The sequence below is a fragment of the Calonectris borealis genome, chromosome 13 (genome assembly GCF_964195595.1).
Source record: "Calonectris borealis chromosome 13, bCalBor7.hap1.2, whole genome shotgun sequence".
NCBI classification, from domain to species: Eukaryota; Metazoa; Chordata; class Aves; order Procellariiformes; family Procellariidae; genus Calonectris; species Calonectris borealis.
Window position 1 is genome coordinate 20,699,777 of NC_134324.1, and position 17,972 is coordinate 20,717,748.

Genomic DNA, 17,972 nt, shown 5'->3' on the forward strand with positions numbered 1-17,972 from the left:
CCTAAGGTGGTCCCTTGGGACCTTCAGTCCAAGTTAATGGGTGATGGTGATGGGTGAGCCTGTCCTGCTCAGCAACATAGGTCTCTACTCGCCAGCTTTGAGTCTGTGGCCATGTGTCACATCGTCCTGTAAAGAGTGAGTGTGCCCTGGAGCTGCCCAGCCCCGCATCAGTCCCCAAGCTCTGCCCCAAGGACCTGCTGTCTCCAGAAGTGGCTCCTTACCTGCCATCTGCAGAGCTGTGCGCAGCCCTCAGAAATGCAACAAAGACAGCACTTGCTAAAAGGATGGTGCTTCTCTTCCTCTGATGATAAGGAATTTATCTGGCATTTCCTCCCCTGCTTTACTGAGACTTTCTGAACTTCTGGGACTTCCTCCCCTCACCGTGGGACAGCAGTTATTCCCACCAGGGCAAGCACCCATTGCCTCCCTGAGCAGTGGCTCTCCCTTGGGCTGTGCAAGGTAATTGGCCTGTTTCCCTGGTGTGGAACCAACGGCTGTGCAAGACAGCTAGCGAGAAGAAGTCAGGGTAGCAACAAGATTAAAAATATGTATGAACAAACATCTTGTTTCAACTGCAAGGAGGCACTGAAGCATAAGAATCCGCAGTAAGCCAGAGGCAGACTGGATTGGCATTCAGACTGGCAGTCGCACCGTAAAGCAACGCTGGTAGCACGGGCAAAGCAAGGGCAGGAGCCCAGTTTTATTTACACTGGTGTAAACTGGAGTAATGTCGTGGAATCACGTATTACATTTGGCTGCATCCTCTTGGCTGGACTCCAGTGCAGATACATGGCGTTGGGAGAGCAGGCAGGATGCCACCGAATCCAGTACTGGCCTCTGGCTCTGTTCCTCTCTGCCAGTGGCCTCCATACAGGCCGGTACCTTTCCTTGTAAAGATTGTTTGTATGGAGCCATTATCTGCAGGTACCGAGAGCAGGGAGATGGATACTGAGTGTGGTGACCCCATCCGTGGGGCACTGGCAGAAGCTAAGCGTGATTGTCAGTGAAGGTGTCAGAGTGACACAGAGATGGAGTGGGTGCTCCAATGAAACGTGTTGCTTTTTCTTTCATGAAAAAATAAAGTAAAGGTATTTAATTTTAATTTCTATTTTAAGGGTGATTGTTCTTGACTGGGTTGGGTCCCTGTAATGCTTCACAAAGTGATTTCAGATAGTTGAAGGCTGTCAACACACCCCAGTCATTTTCCTCTCATGCAGTGAAGGATTTTTTGGGAGGAAGGTTTATGACATACCCTTGCATTGAAGTAGCTCAGACTGGCAGGGAGACTTATCAGCTAACTGCAAAGGCACTTTCATGACAAGGAAGGCTATCTAGGTACATTGGCTACAGGTTGCACATATGCAACCTGAAGAGATGAAGGCCTGCTGTGAGATCTCTTCACAGAGAGAAATTCATTTGCTCACGGAAGGAGACGGTTTCTCTGTTCATATGCTAGGTTTACCAGGGACCATAAATCCCTGAGCTTCGGATTCATGGGTACGAAAGAAGGAAATATCTCATGGACGATGGGCGTTAGTGGAAGAGTTGGGCAACGATGCAGGTTTGTAGCCTTTGTGATGCATGAGAGCACGCGGACACCATTGCTGTGACAGGGATTCCCTGACCCCATGAGAGCTTCTTGACTGCCCGAATGTCAGCAGGCCCGGGGTGGAAGGGGTGTCTGACCCTGGCACAGCAGCAGCGCAGAACAGGTCGAAAGCTTCAATCAGTCCCTGTCTCCAGTGGCATTGATGTCACGTGTTTATCTTGGAAATCAGACCCTCCAGCCCCATCCCATATATTAGCAATTCCAATAAAAATAATAATTGGATTCAGTCCATTGCATTTAACGTTTTAATGTCAGCTGGGGATTTCTTCCTGATCCCAGCTCTTGATTAGGTGACATCTTTGAGCACCAGATTAATAAGCCTGACTGTATTCTCTGAACACCCGACATTCACAGCCAGAGATGAGGGCTGAAATGTAGTGCTTTCTGCCCTGTCGTGCTTTATGTACTTCACTGAAACTGGTCAAAAGGTCACGCTCACGATTCTTGACAGATTTTTTCTTTTTACATTTGGTTTTGATCTGAACTGGATGGAGAACAAAACTTTCCTAAATTTGCCATGAATTAAGTGTTCTCCCATCCTGTGGATGCATGCTAAAATTGATGCTTTCTTGATTTTTTTAAAGAAGCTGATGGCTGAAGGCGATACAAAGAGGTCTCCACATCTAAGACAGGTCCCACCCTCTCTCTATGGACTGTCTTGGGTTCAGGGTCTCATGAACATATCTTTCCTTAATCTTCGAGTTCAAAACTCTTCTACTGTTCAGATAAGACTTGTCAAACCTGAGTTGTTTTGTACTCTGAAAAGCATAATTTTTAGAAGGAAAAAAACCTATTTTGCCAGAAAACTCATGCTCCACTGCCTTCTGGACTCTGAACTTATGGTGAAGAGATTTTTTCTGGGATTGTGGCCTTCTGTCTCCAAACCAATGCTTGGTCCTGTCTATGCTATGTAAAAACAGACCTTAACTTTCTTAGTGACATGAAAGATAAATCTATGGAACAAACTTCTCCTTGGCATTTGTACCTGCACACATGCTGAGCTGGCTGAGCAGCCTTCACTATTTCTTACAGACTTCTCTTTGTGACCAAACAAAACCCAGAGTTTAGGGACAAATAGTAGTGAAATACTGCCTGGCATGAACAAATCTATAAGCTCTCACATTTTACTGGCTGTGTCCTGATGTATCGTGAGCTACAAGTGTGTGCAGAGTTACAGGGGAGAGAGGGAAGGAAGGCGCTGGAAGGGTTCACAGGCAGCGATGAGAAGGAGAAGAAGGAGGGGGTATTCTCCTCTGAAGAAGTAACTGCACTGAGGATGTGTTGGAGGCAAGGTTGTGTTTTAGGCTCTAGTAGCTCCTCTCGGTACATGTAAGTTTGTTTCTGGCATATTCTCCATTTACTATCATGATGTGGTCAGTCTCGCGACGGTAAAGGTCCTTCCTCTGGAACAAGTTCCTGAAGTCTTTTTTGAAGTGTCTCACTAAATTGGGTTTCAGAGGAATCTTTTTCTTCAACTGCTGCAAATTGTTTATATCACAAGGGCAGCCTCAGTCCTGCTGCTGTAGCTGGTATTAGGCACGCTAAAGAAAAGAGGGGCACTTCAGCTAGTGCAGTCGATGCCCGTCTGCTGTAGCCAAGAGCCAATGATTCTTTAACCCAATATCAAATACTTTGCCTGGTCAGCAGGCAGAGAGTTTCTTGCATTTTAACTTTCCAGGTCAGAGCCCCAGTAAGCCTGGGAAGGGTATTCTCTAAGGCAAGACACACATTCTCTATCATGCTTTTTCTAACTGTAAGGCTTCAGTCTAGCAGGCTGGTATGGAAGTGCTGTAAGATCAGAGACAGCCCTTGTCTCTAGTCTTCCAGCTGCTGGGAGGACACTGCCCTGAGCCGGCATGGTAGTAAAATCTAACTGTCATGGGATATTCTCCAGGCAATGAAGTCTTCATTCGTGGAATGGGAACCACATAAAGACCTTTTTCTTCTCCAGGCCCTCTGGGCTGATGTTATCCTGATGCCTATAGTACCTTTGCATTGCAACATATTGTTAACCCGGCATTCTTCAATACTCACAAGCTGTCAGGCAGTGCTGTGTGTTTGCCATCCATAGCACCTTTGTTCACATTCACCCATGACATCAGTGGAGTTGCTGTAGCTGTGAAATCAAAGTTCATACTGATCTAGTATGAGGTTAATTCTCGGATTCACAACATTTGTTGTGGGAAAAGTGGGTCTTCAAGAGAGCTGAATGAGCAGGAGGTGCCACGTGGAAATAAGGATCTGCTTTCATTTGTGAGGACAGGGGAAGGAACCGCTAAAGATGAAAACAGCCTCAGCTGTCCCATCTGCTTTGAAGGAATAATTCAGATCCTCCCCTGTAATGCCGTAGCTGAGCGTCTAGGATCTCTAAGGGGTGCAAACCATTATGAGTTTGTCTGTGCTGTAGGCCAGCCAGAGGTAAGTCAACCTGGGCTTGGAGGCTGTGTGACCGGGTTACCATGGGAAGATGTCCAAGCTGCAAGAATTGTTTGCATGGATACAAACTTGCAGAGCCCCCAGTAGCTTTGCGGTTCTCACACCCTTGGGTGATGCCTTCATCGTACGCTCCTAGCAGCTGAGATGCTAAAGGAAGGATGATAGTTCAAGGGGTTGAAAACAAGATAGTCTTTCCTCTTCAGGTTGTCTGCTTCTGGATGTGAGTCTGTATCTCCAGCCTGTTCTGTAGTGCTTTGCTGCCGCCCTCACAGGTTGGCTCCCGCCCTGCTCCCATGGAGCCTGTCTCAGGGCAATAGGGAAATCCTGGACTTTGTGGCATCAGACTTTCCTACTCTCTCCAGAATACTCTGAAGGTAGCAGGAGATGAGGGATGGCAAAGTTTTCCTGGCAGTTGCTCAACACTGCTTCTCTTCCACAGCAAACAGCACTCCAGTCTGCTGTATCTTCAGTTCAGAATCATCCCCCATGTGAAATCTTCTGGTGGTGGAGTGCAAAAAAGAGGTCTGAATCCCTGCCTAAGCCCTTTCTGTTCCTGACGCACAACTGCATTGAGTGGGACAGAGCCAGAGAGGAAGATTTTTTTATTGCAAACATGTCTGACCGAGAAACAGGCATTAAAAAAATTCAATAGTGGCTTCAGTGTAAAAGCTGTTAATGCCATTGCATTTTCTAACAGCCTTATGGGCTTTAATCAGTTCATTTGCATAAATCAGATCAGCTACATACCTTCCCTTTGGCTGTTACCTTCATGTGCTTTGGTGTGGGATGCTGAGAAGCTCTGGACAGTCACAGATGATATATTGGCCTCCATATTCAGCACCTCTAAAAACCCCAAATGTCAGGTTCCACCAGTGGTTTACCCCTTTCAAATACGTCCATCGAGGTAAGGGTTCAGCAGGTCTCCCCGCTGACACGTGTGTTGTCAGCACAGGGCTGAGCTCAGGTGTCAAAAGCGGAGGGCTGTGCAGGCAGGGCTGCTTCACACTTACTCCGCCTCAGTGCTGCAGTAATTAGTCTTAATGATTACATCGAGGTGAATGTAAATTAAAACCCCAGATCCAGACACTGCCACAGTGTGGCTAAGCCTGAACGTAGCCTGTATAATGGTGACATTTCACCTCCTGAGCCTCTCTGTTTTGATATCTCCCAGCAGGTACAAGAATCGGTATCATTCCTGTTCACAAGTAGTTGGGGAAGAAAATGGAGAATGACTTGTATAAAAATCTAGTATGTTGGCAAACGCTTTTCAGATTAAAACAAAGATAAACAGCTTGGAGAATAGTTTTTATATGTCTCACCCAGCTCTAGACATTTTACAGGTTGAAAACTGAGGCACAGTGATGTGTGGCTCTTCCAACGAAGAATGTCGAATGACATCTATTTTTCAAGGAGAAGATAAATTTGCTGCATTTGCCCATCTCGCTGTGGTGGTTTTACTGTCAGATTTTGCCCTTAAAGCATACAGCAGCATAGTTACGTATATCTGTCCCTAGATGAGAAGTAATCTCTCACCTCTGCTGAGACATTGTAGTGCAGGGGGTCGTGCATGGTCACGTACTGGTAAATCTGGTGTTTGTGCTGGGCCACGGCAGCTTGGCCACACTCCCCTGGGTCTGGGGTAACCCGCTGCCTCTCAGAATCTTGTTCTCTGACACCAGCAAGAACTGGAAACCGTTCTGTGCTGTTTAGATAGGCAGGGTGAATCTTAATTTTCTCAGGCCTGAGAGCAGATTGAATTCAACATCTTTAGCAGATAAAATCGAGCAGGCAGGTGGGTCGTCTTTGCTTGTGTTCAGTCAGACGTGATCTTCCCCATGAAGGAGGATGGGAGACGTTTAAGTGCAAACCAGATGGGATTGGACTTTGCAGGGGTCTCCTGAAAAATTCTGAATCCTGTTTCTGCAGGAAGCTGTGATGTGTTTTGTTTACAAGCTGTGTTAAGGTAGGACTTGATACATTTAAAGCTGTGTTAAGGTAGGACTTGATCCATTTAAGCTGTTAGTCCTGCTGCTCCTGTTGGAAGGTGATTTAAATTGCAGTGTATAAAAAAAAAAGGTCCCGGGAGTGACATTGGGGATCCGTGGAAGGCAACGTTACTGGGAGGTTAGTGCACAGCTGCCACTGAGCTGCCGCCCAGCCCTGAGTTGCTGTAGCAGCTCTTTGCCTCAGTTTCCCCTCTGCCAAAACTGGAGGAGCAATGCTGCTGGGCTGTACGGCCTCTCGTGGGGAGGAATCACTAAGTACAGCTGGGGTAGTATTTCAGAGCACAGGTTTAAGCAGTATCGGCTCCTATTGTTTCCCTCTTGCAAAACCCTATTCCAGGATGGGGATCTCCTTGCAGACATTCCCGTCCCTTTGTTCCTTTCTGAGAGGCAGGATTTGTGAACCCGGTGCCTAATATTAATCTGAGAGTATTTCTGTTATATGTAATCAACTATATCTCTGTCTTAGCTTTGAATTTTATATCACACATGTCCCCACAGTAGGGGAATGCTACATTCAATTTTACTAGTTCCTGGAGGTGGATTATATCCCACTTGATTGTCCACAACAGTTGTGAAGATTCAACAACATTTTAATGACGTGTAGCAGTGGTATATTAAGAAATGTATCTATTAAATGCAGTCTTTAGTAGTTGATTGTTATTTAATTGGCATGTGTTAATATTCTTATTACATCTCAGTTAAATCCACAGTTGAAGCATTTATTTTGAGAAGGAAAATTATGATTTGAGGTAAAAATATACACTAAAATAAAAGTACAGCTGCTTTTAATATGAAGACTTTATTAATAAAGCCTTATACTGACTTAAGCAAGTGTTTACAGTAGGTATTTTTAAAACAGATGAAGATGACATAAAAGAAACATTCTGTCAATTATTGCTGTAAGATTCATAAAGAGTTATCTATGGAGGTAATTCCTATCTCCTCTTAGGAAAGATTCAGACTTCATCGTTTTGCAGGAAAGTTGTTTTCAAGAATACGTTCTTTAACGTGAATGTGGGCATTCTTCTCCAGGGACCTGGTCTTGGGGATCAGTAGTTTGGCAGCTGAGCTTCTCCAAGCTGTGGTGTTATCACCATCCATGAAGGCTTCAGACTGCAGCACCCCAATCCACCATTATTGCAGCCAGTGGTGGGTATCTTGCGGGTTTGTTGAGAACAGGGTGAAACCCATGGTTCAGGAGGACAAGGTGAAGGACAGAAAGTTTCCTGGGGCGAGAAGACAGTGCATGTGTAGATCCCAGGGGAAGACACTGTGTTTGGTGCCTTGCACGATCCCCTAGGCTCAGTCTCCAGTACTGACAAGGGGACATCGCTGTCCTGCCTTGTCATTCTTGCACCTGAGCTGAGAGGATCCTCAGGACAGCAGAGTCATGCATGAATTGTCTTTTATGAGCTGCATTTGCTGCCAGTCCCTGCCCTGCCCCGGGCGGGGGTTGCAGTACACGTACTTCCCCGTGCCCCGTGGCATGGCGGTGGGAAGGTGTTCTAAACGTTCGCAGAAGTTACCTGCACATAGGGTAAACTAAGGCACGGCGTGGTTCAATGACTGACTCTCTAAGAGGCAGCATGTGAGGCCAGTGGCACGGTGGGAAGGCCTCTGTGTGCCAGCCTCACCCTGTCACTTGTCCCAGGCTGTGTAACTGCCCTGTGCCCGAGTGAGCCCTCGGCACCTTCGCCGCGCAGGGACTCGGGTCGTTCCCAAGCAGCACTCGTGTGTCCTCCTTGCTCCATCTCTGCCTGGATCTCGGCAGATACCAGATGCCACAGCTGAGCAGTTGGGACCCCCTCACGCTGGCAGGCAGCCTGCCTGGTTCCCATCGCTACGTGTCGGTAGGTGGTTCCTGTCTAAGGAAGCTCCTTTCCAAGGGAGGCTGTTGACGTGCTCCAGCATCGCCAGATGGTCCCCTTACCTCTTCTGCTCTCACGCTCCCTCGGAAACATTAATGATCCCTAAACCTCTCTGATGGAGGGGCTCCTTTTTGTGACAACCTCATTACGTGGTTATCAGGAGCTGCCACTATCCAGGTTGTCACGACAACCAGCCTGATTCAGCGCCGCTGGGAAAGGTCTGAACCTCAGGCAAATAACCGTCCCCAGCTCCCAGCAGATGCTCACCCGCAGCCAATCGGCGGGGCGCTGGGAAACCATGACATCATGGGCCAAGCAGGCCCCAAAATTTAATTGTTAGCTTTCAGCGTCCCTCCGTGTCCCTTTCCCCCCAGCGCTCCCCAGATCAGCCCCCGGTGCAGCTAAGCCAGTCCTGCTGCGGTGCGGCTTCAAACCGCCCCGGAGCTGCCTCGGCTCAGCGGGGCTGGCGGAGGGGCCCCCTGAGCCCCCCACGGAATGCAGCCTTGGTCAGGAGCGAGAGCCATGGCGGCCGAGTGCTCGTGCCTCCGCAGCCTGGCACAGGCAGAAAGCTGCAGGGTCGTGTAATACCCACAGCTGTTAGGAGCCAGAACAGGTTGCTGCTTATTGGGGTTTTGTTAATGGGGATGGGAGTTAGCTGTCAGAGTTAATTTTATCTGCAGGACAAGCTCTCTGGCAGCTACCACTTAGTATGGGAGATTAATGGGATCCTTACGCCCCCCTTCCCATGAAAACCTACTGACACCCAATTACCAGTCATGCTGTGTTGCTCAGATTGTGTCATGTTTGCCAGCAAGGTGTGATAAATGCGGCAGAACCAGTTCTGTCGCAGATGGAGAATGTGTCCACCTTCCTGCCCTGCTGAAGCAGAACGGGGTTTGTTCAGTGGCCTTCTGCCTTCACTAGGGTGTATCTGAGGCACCCCGGGAAGCGCGTACTCCATTAAGGTTACACCCTACATAGTCCTGACCGAGGTGTCCTGCAGATGTGCGGCTCCAGAGCTTTCCTGAATTCCTGCCCTGCTTGATCACATTCCCCGTGAAAGCAGGATCAGGCAGCTCTTCGAAGGGATTCTTCTTTTTGCTCAAGAAAGACTTTTCTTTTTTTAACTTCCTGGCCATCCCAGCCAAGTGTACATTTGGTTTCTGAAAATGCTGGTGCTTGGTCTCTTTTACGGAGATGTTTAGCCTTGCACACCCCTCTTACACAGGGGAGGGGGCTGGTAGTTTCAGGCAGTGCGAGTCTGCAGCACTGCAATCAGTTTGGGAGGGTCTATCTGGCTGGATCTAAAAGGTGAGGTTACACGGCTTGTGGCTTCTGAAGTCCTCAGGCATCTTTTGGAGGAGCAAAGGCTACGAGAAGGCTATTTGTTGCTCAGAGCTAATATTTCTTTCTCTTTCTCTTGCTTTGCTGCGTTGGCTACCTGGCCCTGTATTTCCATGGGGCTGCATCTTCAGGGAGGAGTTGTCCCTGGGCCACTCTTGGCTGGGGGTGCCCCATGGAGGGGCTGGGGAGCTTGTGCACAGCCCAGCACAGAGCCACTGATACAGCCAGTCCTGTCTTTTCTAGCACAGGAGAGAGGAGCTATTGGGGCTGGCAATGGACCTGGTCCAGCCAGGTCCCTCCTCCTGCTTCTCAGACTCCTAAAGCATTGGGCGCTGGGGCTCAAATTAGGGCAGCTTCTGGGGTTACTTTTGCAGGATGAGACCCTTGCTCAGAGACCTCGCTGGCTCCTGAAGAAACAGGGTTCATGCAGGCCCTGCGGGTCCAGAGGCCGGACCTCGTGGGCGTGCAGACTCTTGAAGCATTTCCAACTAGCTTTGACACCCATGTGACAGTCACACAGGGCTGACATCTGGCAGGGACCAGCTTGCTTTCCCATGCCCTGTGGGGACAAAGCCGGCACCTTGTCCACGTCTGGGCCGGATCAGGCTCAGCAAGACTGCAGGTCTGGCCCTGCCCAGCCCGTCCCAGGTGTCGGACCCGTGGAGCCAGTCCAGCGAGCCCCACGCCCCGGGGCTGTGTGGGTGCCCTGGCCGTGCAATCACTCGGCTTTTTCCCTCTCCTAGCAGTGTGCCGCGAGCAATGTGCCGGTTGTCAGCACACCTGGCTGCTCACAGTGTGCAGAGCAGCCCTCCAGCTCTGACGGGGTCAGCCTCCTGTACGGCTGGGGTGAGGGGCAAGAAAGCTCTGCGGTTTGGGGAATTTCCCCTTTCTGGCCTTTGCCTTTGCTTCCTCTCTTTGTCTCCTTTCCCAGAAAGGCATGGGACGGGCATGGGGCATCAGCTTCCTATCAGGCATGGGACAGTTGGCTTCCATCCAGCAGCTTAAAGATAGCTGGAGAACCCAGGGAGGCTGAAATAGCACAGGTTCACAGGCTTTGTGTCTCTAAAGGCCAACCCCAAAGGCACAGACTTTTAAAAACCCTCTGTGATTTTCAGAAAAAACTCCACCGTTCACAGTCAATGTTTGCAAGGTTTCCCCAGCTCCAAAGAGGGTTGTAACTTTGGACCAGGCTGAGAGTAAGGGATCTGATCTTGCTTTTTCACTGCGTGCAGTCACGGAGTCAAGTTTCTGCTCTTTCACAGCGGAAAGGAAGCTGAAACTCTTCCTTCATCTGCTCTCGCCCAGCCTTTGGCAAAGGCAGACAGAAGCCAAGGCACTGGGCTTGGTGTCTCAGGGAGCCTGCAGTTTTCTCATAGTGCCTATAAGAATAGTTTTGCTAATAGTTTATGCTAAAACTATGTTTTGGTTGGACTTTTTAAAATGAATGAAAGTGATTCACCCACAGATTCAGTCCAAACATCTGTAATTGCCTGACTTGGTGCTCAGTCTGCAGCTTTTCCTTGAGCTGCCTCCCTCCTTCGGAAGCCTGTGAGCGGAGCACACACCTCACGCTGCGTGTGGTGCGCTGGGGCGTGGGGCTGGTAAATAACCTACATAACAGGTAAATAACCTGTGTCCGAAGCAATCGGGAATAATTTTTACTCTGGAGGTGCCTGGGTACCGCTGGTCCACCACCTGCTCAGTCCTCTCCAACTCTGTGGGCTGTTTTTAAAGAGCAGTTTGGAGCAGCCAGTGTGATTTGCAGGGGTGAGCCTGCGGGGACCCCTGACAGCTTCTTCAGCTGCACTCCCTTCATCACTGCAGTCGGGGGACATTCCCCTAAATCTTTGCACAGACTTTGAAGGGGGAAAAGCTGCGCCAAAGCCTAAGCCCTCTGCAAACTACTCTGTCTCAGCTCAACAATGGAGAGTGTGTCCTCTGCAGGGGTTACCCCGTCTGCTTGTCCTGAGGCCCCTTGGATGCACACCGTGCTGTCACTGGGGTGGACACTACTTGCAGCAGAAAGTGGAAGGTGCCTGTTCTTCCACTGTTGAGGCACAGCGGTCTTGCAGGGTCGGTGCTGACCTTGGAGGATCCCAAGAGTCACTTACCCACACGGGTATTTCTCTACAGGGATGAAAACAGCACTCACAGCTTCTCCATGCCTTGACTGTGATCACTGCAGAGCTAGCTGGCTAAGTGATAGATTTGACTCATACTGGGGAAGAAAACCATGGTGAGACCCCGGTGTAGGGCAGTGATTCAGTAGGGGCTGCTTGTCACGTCAGCGTTGACTGAGTGACTCAGTGTGCTTTTGCTTCTGGAGAACCTGTCCTTTGAACGAGCTGTAAGGCGACAGTGTGACCACTCGTGGTCAGAGAAGATCACATGCCGCGTGGTGGGGCTGGGAGGGTTTGTTATCTCCTCTTGGGTAATGACATGTGACCTGCCTTACCTTTAGCAATAGCAGCCAGCAGAAGGTAGTCTTCATTTCTTGCCCGTGGCTGCTGCATAATGCATTATTAAACACTACCTTGTGCCTCGCCCTCAGGAAAAAATGGAAAAAAGGTCAAAGACGTGCCCGCCTTGGGATGTAACAGCACGGCCCTTCCCACAGCCGGTGGTGCACGGGCAGGAACGCGGCTGGCAGAGCCGCCTGCCAGCCCCGGGACGGGGCACAGCGCAGGCGAGGGGGCGAGCTCAGGACAAGGCTCCTGCTCCCGGCCCCGGGGGCTCTGCGGGGCGGGTTGTAAAATTGGTCGTGTTTGTCTGTGGATTTTTTTTTTTTTTTTTGGCTGGAGATATTGTAAACGTGAGGTCATCCTCATCAAAACAGGGTCTGTTTCCACTTTTCAGACCTTTCATGGAGGAGTTGAACCCGTGGGCTCGGGGGGAGCCGGAGCGGGACCACGCTCTGCCTGGGAAGCGCAGTTCTACGTGAAAGAAGGGGAAACGCGCTGTGAAGGAGATTTTTGTTCTGTGCATTTGAGGACCTTTGCAGGGAAGTGCCCGCGTTGCCGCGGGAGCGGCCGGAGCTGGCTGCTCAAGCCTTGCGCCCGGTGGGTTTCTCCCGCGTTTGGACGCTGACGGGAAAAGCCCAGGGGCTGTCAGATGGGAAGCGTCATGTGGGGGGAACCCGACATTTCACGGTGCGTTTCCTACTCCCTGCAGACGAGGACCAAGGAGCATTACGATGCCTCTCAGGACACCTTTCGGTACCAGCCGGGTGCTGGTCCCCGCCTCCCAGGTGCCCGCACACCTCTGCCGCGGCCGAGCCCCGCCGGACGGGGAGCAGGGGGGGGTGGGGCCGCGGGCGGGGACCCCCCCGCGCCGCGCTTTCCCTACGCAGCTGCCTTGAAACACAAGATTTGCCCCCGCGCGCCCGCCCGCCCCGCGCAGCGCCGAGGGGCCGCCGCAGCCGCCCGGCCTCAGCCAATGGGCGCGGCGGGCGGCGGGTGACGACACGGGCTGGGGCGCGGCGGCGCGTCCCGGCGGCGCGCGCGGCGATTGGCGCGCGGCGGCGGCGGCGCAGGGGGGACGGGCGCGCGGCAGATGGGCTGCGCCCGGGGGGGGCCCTCGGCGGCGGCGCGAGGCCGCGGCGGGGGACGGCGGGTGCAGCATGACAGCGGGAGCGGCAGGTAACGCCGGCGTCCGCGCCGCCGCGCGGGGTGTCGGGGCGGGCCGGGAGCGGCCCGCGGGGCTTCGCCCGCCGCCGCCTGCGGAATGCGGTGCCCGCGGCCGTGTGCGCGGCGCCCCGTCTCCTCCCGGCGCCGCGGCGGGGCGGGGGGGGGCTCCGCCGGGCCGGGGTGTGCGGCCGCGGGGAGGGCCGGGCTGCTCCGGTCCTGGGGTTGTCTGCGTCTCTGGGGTTCCTCTCCCGCCGGTGACACCTGTGTTACCGGGCAGCCTCCGCGTCGTCTGTAAATGGAGACCGGTGTCCTGCGGGAGGGAGCTCCCGGCGTGGCGGCGAGCCGCAGAGCCGCTGTCGGGTCTGAAGTTATGTCAGCGCCGACACCGGCCATGAAGGCTGTCGTGCGGTGTGTGTTCCCCATCTCCCAACAATGCAGTCTTCTGGGCTCCGCTCCTGCAGAGGAGCAAGAAATTCTGGGCTATAAATAACTCTGCCTTTTTATTCTCTTTTTTAAAAAAATGCTCTTTATCGGCAACACGCATCCGATTGACCCCTTTGAAAACGCCTGCGAAGTTTTTCCTGAAATCCGTTCAGGGAAGGGTGGTCTCTCCCCTGCACATGCATGGTGGTGCCTGATGCCACACCGAAGCTGGTCCCTGTGCTGGGTTGTCCCTTTGTCCCAGACTTGTACACCAGCCAGCCGAGGAAGTGCTCCAGCGTGAGGTCTGGCTGCTTCAGGCTTCCCTCCTCCGGTGGGGGATGCACTCGGCACGAGTGCCCCCTTTTCGGTCATTCAGTTTTCAGATCCAGTTCTCACCAGTGCCAGAAATGAACCCTATTTTAAATACAGTGATGTATTTAACGTAATTGAGGGAATTCAGGCAGGAAAAGCCATGGCTTCGAAGTGAGCAACATCTGAAAGAGATGGTGGGCCTGAGCTGGAAGAACGGGGCTGTTTCTGGACTTGCAACCCCCAAGGGTGTCGAGGGGTTGGATTTTGTCTCTCCCCGCGTGGCTCCATTTGCTGGGGTGGGCACAGCACGCGTTAGGAGCGAACAACCTGGTTATCTGTGTGGAGAGTTTGGCAGACGCCCCTAAAGGCTTCGTTCCCTTCATCTCCCTGATGCCCCTCCTGCCCGAATTTGATGCTGTGCAAACATTGCGGGAGAGGTGAGTCCGCTTTTTGTTTTCCTTCTGGGCACAGTCGGTGATGACGTTCAGCACAGGGAACCAGGAGGCCGGAGATCAGACTGGGCTTCGCTGAGTGACTTCGGGGCTGACGTGAATCACCCCAGAGTGAGGAGGAGGAGGATGGGCTGTCGGGAGGGCCGGGGGAGGCTGCAGGGCCGGAGCCAAGCTGCTACCTGCCTGCCTGAGGGGGAGAGGGAAGGAAACGCTGCGGCCCGAGGGGATGATGACATGAGGTCTTCTCCCCTGGCTCCTCCTCTTGTGTGAATCCACCTTCTCCGTGGCTGTCAGGCGGGGAGGAGGGGGCCCGGGCACAGCTATGAGGGGGCAGGAGCAGCCCGGGAGGAGGCTGCTGTGCCCAGGGCCCTGGGGGGCAGTGGGGCCGGCCGGGACCCCGGAGGGGAAGTGGGTGCCGCGGGTGGAGGGCGGGAAGGGGGAGCGCAGCGGGAGAACGGGGGTGGGAACGTAGCCCTGGCCAGGGCGACTGCCTGGGGCCGGGGCAGCTTGCAGCAGGAGGAGGTGCCAGAGGGGACCGTGGTGTCCCCCGAGCAGGAGGTGGTGCGGGGCCTGCTGGGGGGAGTGGGCCATCGGCACAGAAGTGGCACTGGGGATTTTCAAACACCTTTGCCCCATTTCTCGTGGAAGTGGGGCACATGGGTGCAGAGGAGCCTTATGCTTCCAGGAAAGGTGTTCAGTCACAGGTTACCCAACGGCGTGAGCAGAAAACAAAGTAAATCAGGAATTGGGGATAATTGGTTTTAGGCCTGGGACATAGGCTGGTGGGTTGTTCAAGGCCAGGGAGCGAAGGTTGCCATGACGGGTTATGTGCATGGAGGGGAGAGATTTGTCCTGAGCCTGGGTTTTCTGTGGTGAGCACAGCGGTGAGGGACAGCGATGCTTGTGGCTGCGTTGGTTGGAGCTGCCTTCCATGAGCGTGGGACTGGGCAGAGGAGCTGGTGGCAAGCACAGTGCGGGGGGCTGAGTTTGGGGGGTGGCCGGCAGCTGCCCCTGGACTGCAGAGGAGTTTGTGCTCTGAACCGAGACCTGCATGGATGGCATTTCTTCACTGAGTGACTCTGGATAACTAAAAGTAAGTCTCAGTAGCTCCTGTGAGCCCTGAGCTCCTGTTACAGGATTAAGTTTCCAGCCTCATAGGCCACTGCTTGCAGCAGCAACAGTTCAGGAGGCAGCTGTGGCAGCAGTGCCGCAGGAGGCAGTAGCCAGGGTGAGCTGCTCTGGTCGTCACAGGCCCTCTGCTCGGGCCTCGTTCACCTCAGGGCTTCAGCATGAGCATGCCAGCTTCTTGTAGGGAATTCTGATGGGGGCTTTGTGCCCTCTAAACCAACAAGCCCAATGAGACTGTGTAGGGGCGTCCCGCAGAAGTTGTCAAGCGTTTTGCTGTTGACTACGGCGGAGAGGACTTTACCTCTCCAAGTAGACTGTTCACTGGGCAATTTCTCTGTAAGGATCTGACCAAAACTCAGTATTTAAAAGTGTGTTATCCTGTGTGTATCCAAATTATCCTGTGTGTCCTGAGCCAGCTCGCAAGGTCTGGAAAAACAAAACTTGGCAGAAGAGGTTGTCTTCCTCCACCCCCATATTTCTTTGCAACTTTTGTGCATACAGTTACAGGGATAGGTGAGACAAATTCAGCTCTGAAACGTATTTTTGCCATAACAAACCCAGCTCCTGTGTTAGCCATCTCCTGGCGTGGCAGCATTTGCTCCTAGAGGAGAGCTGGTTTGTAGTGATAGTCCCATTTCAGTTCCTGTTCCTTCTGCCTAGAAGCTTTCTCTCTTTTTCTTTTAATATTTTAATTGTGACTGTGGATCCAAGTGTTCCTGAAGCTGCCAGTGTTCTGGAATCAAAAACAGCCTGGAAGCTGGAGGTCTTTCAGATCTGTCTTCAACTCCCTCCTTCATTTTAGCCATGTCTGCACAGACTGGTCACAGGGGAGATGTTGCCAAATTTAGCTTCCGCTTCTGCTCTGGTTGGACTCCCTGTGACTTTGGGACATTAACGCTGCTGTCAGTTTGTGCCTAGCCGGTTTGCGTACTGGTTTCTGTCCCTTGCCGTGCTACACAGTGGGCAGGCGGGAGCCCACTGTGATCTTCCTCTTTCATTACCTGCCTTAGATCCTGCAAAAGGTGCCTGAAGCTTTTCTCCCAGGAACCTAATGGGCAGGGGGGGACAGAGTGAGTGGGTGGGGAGGGCTGCAATAGCAAGAGGAGAGAGAAACGTGAATTAACTTTCACCTGCAAAAATAAACCTTTCTACTTGCCAATACTATTTTGTATTTAGCTAGCATTTCCCCCCTGCTGCTCTGTTTTGCTTTTTACCTTTCAGACACGAATAGTTGAGGTTACTTATCTTCTGTTTCTTCTGTGTTTACTTTGATTTGCCTGATACTTGAAGAATGGCATTAGGCCGAGTGGTAATTGGTAGGTCTCATTGGGGCTGGGTCAGCACAGGTGGAGATGCTGATGTGAATGTCTTGTCTTGGACCTGCTGTCGCTGGTGTGTCTCCTGCTCCTAGCAGTAACTCTATAATGGAAAAATACGACAAAATTATCTGTGGTTTGCTAGTGGCTTGTCTCAGTGCTTTGAGTTTTGGAGATCTTTTCCAGGTGAACATCAGCAGCTCTGGCTTGTGTGCAGCTGACAGCAAATGTGGGGTGTGCTCTGTTGGGGATAGCAAAGGGACTCTTTGTTTTGCATGTTTAATTGGACAGGTGCAACTTAGCTCTGGCAGAGCCCTGTTTATGAGTTGGCCTGCTGGGTTTCCTGAGACAGGAGATTGGGCTGCAAGGTGGCCCTCACCTCCTCAGCCAAGCGGTGTGGGACATGGCAGGAGGGTACTCCTTGCTCTGGGCGAGCAGCATGGCATCCATCCACTCAGTCCCACTGACTGTCATCCAAGAAGCCTGTGATCTTGTTGATGCAGTCTCATGTCCCCAGCTACTGGAGCTCTTGATTCCAGGAAGCCCTGGGTGGGGGACAGGTGGGCCTACAAGTACTCCAGGTCTTCTGGCTCCTGGATTGGGAGGATCTTCTTGTCAGCATATGCCACCAGCCCTACCTGCAGCTCTGGCTCTCAGAGCACTGGGCTAGGTGCACCTCTGGGTACTCCGATGTCCAGTCTCGTATCTTCTCTACTAGAGGCAGACTTAGAAATCATGTCCTTCTTAGAACAGGGGCATGTCCTGCTCAGTTGAGAAAGCTCTGCCATGAATGTTGCTTAGCATGAGCAGATGTTTTCTCTTGGTTTGTCGTGCTCTAATGACTTATCATCATGACTCTGTGCATTAAGTATTCAAGGGTAAAACAGTGTTGTTATATATTCAATGGGCTCATTTCCCAACATTATTTTTTATTGTCAATTGCTTATCTAGTAGCGTATTGACAGATGCAACTTGACTGACTCTTGACTGATCCAGAGCAAAACACTTCTCTGCCCTGGAGTCTTTGCTGTCAGTTACACGGTTTGCACTGCTCGCATGTGACAGTGCTGGTGTTGGGGCTGTCTCTGTAGTACAGGTGCAGGACACTCCGATACAGCACTGTATAAGGCTTGCGAAGGTGGGAAATGGCAAAGTTAGGGTTGGATACACCTCCTTTACTCTGTCTGCTCTGGCTGCATGTACTTTTTTATTGCCATCAGAAGCAAATTAAGGCAATTTGGATCCCAAAACATGTGTTCAGGAAATCCTTGGGGAAGTTTTACATGTTTCTTCATAATCCTAAGGGCAAAAGTGTGCTTTCTCAGAGAAATGGAAGCAAAGATTCTGATATGACCCCTTGACTTCTAAAAGTGATACCTTGCACGTGGACCAGTGATAGCTGTGCTTTGATCCAGCTTGCTGCACACGCATGTGCTCGGCTTTCCCACAAGA

General features: G+C 51.9%; 1 protein-coding gene across 2 annotated transcripts in view; it reads left to right on the forward strand.

Moving 5' to 3' along the window:
• The window catches only part of PAK3 (p21 (RAC1) activated kinase 3), a 113,413-nt gene that overhangs the window by 23,233 nt on the left and 72,208 nt on the right, over positions 1–17,972 (forward strand). Inside the window, exon 1 of one of the 2 annotated variants that reach the window (XM_075162449.1) lies at positions 12,818–12,901. The exons of the other annotated variant lie outside the window; for it this stretch is intronic. The gene's annotated coding sequence lies outside the window, so the exon portion shown is untranslated. Of the gene's footprint in view, positions 1–12,817; positions 12,902–17,972 lie in introns of those variants that run through there. 2 annotated transcript variants of the gene reach the window in all.